Genomic DNA, 5,352 nt, shown 5'->3' with positions numbered 1-5,352 from the left:
ATAGAGGTTGTATTATATTTTGGCTTAAATGCACTTTTCACCCCCTTTGTTTCAAAAAAGTTGCGATTTTGGTCCCCTATAAAAAAAATGGATATTTTGACACCCTAACTTTTGGCCCTCTTTTGATTAACTGATTTTGATGGAGATTATGACAATTTCTCAGTCTCTGATGGTGTAAAGTGGCATGGGGATAGAAGGATGCTGATAAGTGGAGTCCAAACTGCATGGTGTAACTTTTGGCCCCTCTAAAGAAGGACCCACGATCAGTTTGGACTCCACTTATCATGTCAGTTTGGACACCATGCAAGTTTGGACTCCACTTATCAGCATCCTTCTATCCCCATGTCATTTTACACCATCAGAGACTGAGAAATTGAAATAAAATCAGCTAATCAATAGAGGGCCAAAAATTAGGGGGTCAAAATATCCATTTTTTATAGGGGGCCAAAATCGCAACTTTTTAAAACATAGGGGGTGAAAAGTGCATTTAAGCCTTATATTTTTTGGCATGAAAGCGAGCGATATTTGAAAACAAAAATTTAAGATAAAATATTAAACAAATGACTCTAAAAAACTAATGAATTAAATTATCATAATGTTGGGACTTCCGTGGAAGCCTACATTGAGTTGGATAATCACATTAGGATAAGAGCAACCACACAAGTGAGATAAACATCACATCTTCTTTGAAAGTCTTAAGGCATTTAGGTACATGAGTCATCTCATTTATATGTTGCTCACATCTATTCTTGCATACAATGTGAAATTTTAACTCACACTTAATACATTAACATCTCTTTATTAAGTGTCAGACTCTCCGTATCCGTGATCCATACCACCTAGAACACTCTTGCTCCCCCACAATGTTGAATTGGGAAATCATACCACCACTGGGCTTTATTGGGGAGCCAACACTGGTATGGATCGACACATTTGAGAAAGGACAATCACACAAGTGGGAATGATACTACATTTCATCCAAAATTCTAAGGCTTAAGTATTTTTTTTATCCAATGTTGCCTTTAACTGACGTCTGTTACATCACAATATTACGTCCTTACATTTTGACGAAATTCTAGCCACAAGATTTTCATTGGCGATATCTCAATGTTACAAGTTTCACTATCCACATAAATATCAAAACTATTAATTAGAACTAAAATTTCATTTCTTATAGATGACAAAAAAATGCATTCAATTCCTAAGAAATAAACTTAAAAGAAAAGTAAAGCAAACAATCATGTCTTTTGGAATATCATTTCCCGAACCTAAACCGAAAAAGTATCAACAACTTTTCGGTTTTACTAAAATTAGATGGAGACATCATGTGCTGATCATAATGTAGTACTAGTTGCTGTTGTGGGATTTATGTTGCCATCTACATCCGGTGAAAGCTGACTCGATTGTCCTACTTCTTGCACCTGGTTCCTTAGCGACGTCTGTCATGAAAGTAGATGCAATAATCTGATGAACCAGAAGGAAAAGATTGTTAATTTAAAGTTACTCACATTTAAGTAATTACAAGGGTTGTTTCACAACAAAACACGATATAGGGACTGAACCGAAAACACGCTAACTTACATGGACCTTTTACTTATTTAAGCCTAAATATGAGAATACAAAAAGAAAGTAGGATAGTTTTTTTTTTTTTTAGCAAAAGGAACACGGAAAAAAGAACATGAGGGTTATGTTGATGATCATTAACACAACACATTTTTTTTTTCACACGAGAGTATCCAAATCCGTCTTATACATGTAAACAACTACTCGACCTTTTACTCAGTTTCCAAGAACTATTACTTTTCAAAGCCAAAATGACTGTGAGAATCACTCTCCAACCATAATAGATAATCTATCGAATTTAATATATCTTAACAGTTGTTTCATTAAATTATATTCACCCTAAACTCGAATATATAGAATGCATTTTGGGAAAGGAAAAAAACATATATCAAATTATGAACATTATATTTTGTAAAAAAAGAAAATATTATAAAAGTACTGAGTTTTCTAGTTCCTATAGGCACTTGCGGTGTGCTTTACTTGATTGACTCGAGCGGTACAGACAAAAAACCCTGGATAAGAGGTTAAGGTTTCAATTTTGGCAGATTGGAAAAATATGAAAATTATTAATCTGTGCAAATAAATAGTCAGATGAGAAACATAAAAACCTTCTTATCACCCGACAAGCAATTTGTAAATCATGCTTATGCAATGTCATGAGGCAAACAATGCATTATGAAAATGAGGGAGTATGATTCAACCAATATGGCTCTAGAGCATTCAACCAAACTGATCCAGGATGGAAATCATGTTGAAAGTCAACTCAATCGATCAAAAACTAGGCGCACACGCACTAGGGAAGCTGAGATGATAAGTAACAAGAAAAATCACAGCACCTTGCGTTCTATGAAATCGTGCCAGCTCACAATATATTTTACTCAAGTTCGGCTGCAGTGAATTCAACTTGTCTATACCTTTCACCTGAACTAATCCATGCTCATATTCATTGAGACGTCTGAAAAGGTTATTACTAAAATTATGTGATTGGATGATGACTAGTTCAGCTATTGCCATTGCCTGCAATTCCCGCACTTTCAATCTCTAAGCCTAGATGATGATTCAATCCAAGGTGAGCACTTGCTGTGAATCCACATCCGACAAATCTGACAAATTAGATCAGGGGCTGGTTCTGCTTGTGAACATTGCCAACAATTATGAACCTTTCCATTTGATGAAATTGTAGGTCTCTGGTTGTTATATAAGCTAGTAGTTGCACATTCTTCAGAAACACCTAGTGTGCAAGAATTTTTTACAAACCCTGACAAGTCCCAAAATGTGTCAGCTTCCTCAAAGTGACTACTGCTATCAAGATGCATAATTTCTGAAGAAGAGAGATGGGTTTCTGATTCAAAGTCTATGTATTCATTATCAACAATGTAAAAGTCACTAATAAGATTGCAGTGAGCAAAGACAAAGTCATGTTCGATGAAAGGTGACAAAGTCAGCGAAGATTGCAGAGGTTTTATTACCTTTCATAGAACATGACTTTGTCTTCGCTGACTACAATCGTCTTAGTGACTTTGACAATGTTGATGATAACGAATACATGGACTTTAAATCAGAAACCCATCTATCTTGTTTTGAATTTCTGCATCTAGATATCTGTAGTCACTTTGAGGAAGCTGGCGCATTTGGGGACTTGTCAGGAAAAAATTCTTGCACAGTAGTTGTTCCTAAAGAATGGGGAACTACTAGTTTATAGAATAACCAGACACCTACAATTTCATCAAATAGCAATGTTCATAATTGTTGGCAATGTTCACAATCAATACCAGCCCCTGATCTCTCTTGTCAGATTTGTCGGATGTGAATTCGTAGCAAGTGCTCACCCTGGATTGAATCATCATCTAGGCTTGGAGATTAGAAGTGAGGGAATTATAGGGAATGACAATAGCTGAACTAGTCATCATCCAATCACATTATTTTAGTAATACCCTTTCCAGACGTCTCAATGAATATGTGCATGGATTAGTTCAGGTGACAGGTATAGACAAGTTGAATTCACTGCGGATGAACTTGAGCAAAATATATTGCACGCTGCATGGTTTAATAGAATGCAAGGTGCTGTGATTTTAACTATTACTGATCATCTCAGCTTCGCCAGTGCCTACGGTCCCAGTTTTTGATCGAGTGAGTTGACTTCCAACATGATTTCTATCTTGGATAAGTTTGGTTGAATGCTCTAGAGTCATATTGGTTGAATCATAATCCCTAGTTTTGATATTTGATTGTTTGCCTCATGACATTGCATGAGCATGATTTGCAAATTGCTCGTCGGGTGATAAACAGGTTTTTATGTTGCTCATCTGACTATAACACAATCAGATCGACTATAACGGGATGCTATTTTTGAATACATGCTTGTAATGTGATGAAAATCAAGTGAAAGAGAGAAAACTATATAAAGAGAAAAAAGAGAAATAAGTGGAAAAGTGCTTACTGAAAGTTTGTTTATTTTTCGTTACATTGTAAACATTGTACTACCATGAATATCGAGGCCGAATTCATCCTTACAAAACCGACTTGAACGGTGAGGAGTGTCTCCTTTTATAAACTCTTCTCAAGAATCCTATCTCTCCTATGTGGGACTAAATCCCACCGAGTGATGGCCGCTAACATGTACCACTTATAAAGCAAAGGGGGAATAAATGTAGAGCATTCTCAATTTTGATGATTATATTTGAAAATATTAATTGATCATATATTATAGTTTGGAATTTAGGTAGCAATAAGGACTCACATTTCATTACTAGAGCAAACACTTCATACACTCTTATGCTAAGTTAATAACCTTTTTAGTAAATTGTAAGAAAAAAATTATATCACAAGTCACAAGTTTCACATCCATTAAAATATCTCAACTGAATATTAAAATATCATAACAATGAGCTAGAAACCTAAAATATATCGTCGTTTCTTTTACAAAGAAATAGATCAAGAGGATCTATTACAAGAACAAGAAGAATCTACATTTTCTCAACCGAGCAATCAAAACTCAACACTCTCACGCACTCTTGATGATTTCCAATGCACTAGTGAAAATAACTTTGGTATCAAGGGTAATAACGACATACCCACTGTGATATCAAACATACTCTTAGTTCCCAACACTACTAAATTTCTTATCACTACGGCATTGGAAATCATCAAGGGTGAGTGAGAGTGTTGAGTTTTGGTTGCTCGATTGAGAAAATGTAGATTTCTTCTTGTTCTTGCAATATATCCTCTTGAACTAAATTTCTAATTATTTGCAGGACAGAATGACTAAAAATATACCATGTAGAAACCTAAAATATATCGTCGTTTCTTCTACAAAGAATTAGATCAAGATGATCTATTGCAAGAACAAGAAAAATCTACATTTTCTCAACCGAGCAATCAAAACTCAACACTCTCACGCATTCTTGATGATTTCCAATGCACTAGTGATAAGAACTTTGGTATCAAGGGTAATAACGACATACCCACTGTGATATCAAACACACTCTTAGTTCCCAACACTACTAAATTTTTTATCACTAGGGCATTGGAAATCATCAAGGGTGAGTGAGAGTGTTGAGTTTTGGTTGCTCGGTTGAGAAAATGTAGATTTCTTCTTGTTCTTGCAATAGATCCTCTTGAACTAAATTTCTAATTATTTGCAATACAGAAGGACTAAAAATATACCATGTGACTCTTTATCATGCAAATGTCATGGAATGCATCACTAAGTGTAAGATTAGTCTTGAGATTCAACTTCCTCTAGGAATCTAACATAGATTCAAAGTATTGATGAGATATTAGGTGGGG

The sequence above is a fragment of the Medicago sativa genome, chromosome 6 (assembly GCF_051527215.1).
Source record: "Medicago sativa cultivar Bolivia chromosome 6, Bolivia_mono, whole genome shotgun sequence".
Taxonomy (NCBI): domain Eukaryota; kingdom Viridiplantae; phylum Streptophyta; class Magnoliopsida; order Fabales; family Fabaceae; genus Medicago; species Medicago sativa.
The sequence above is the reverse complement of the archived record's forward strand: the minus strand, read 5'-3'. Positions refer to the sequence as shown.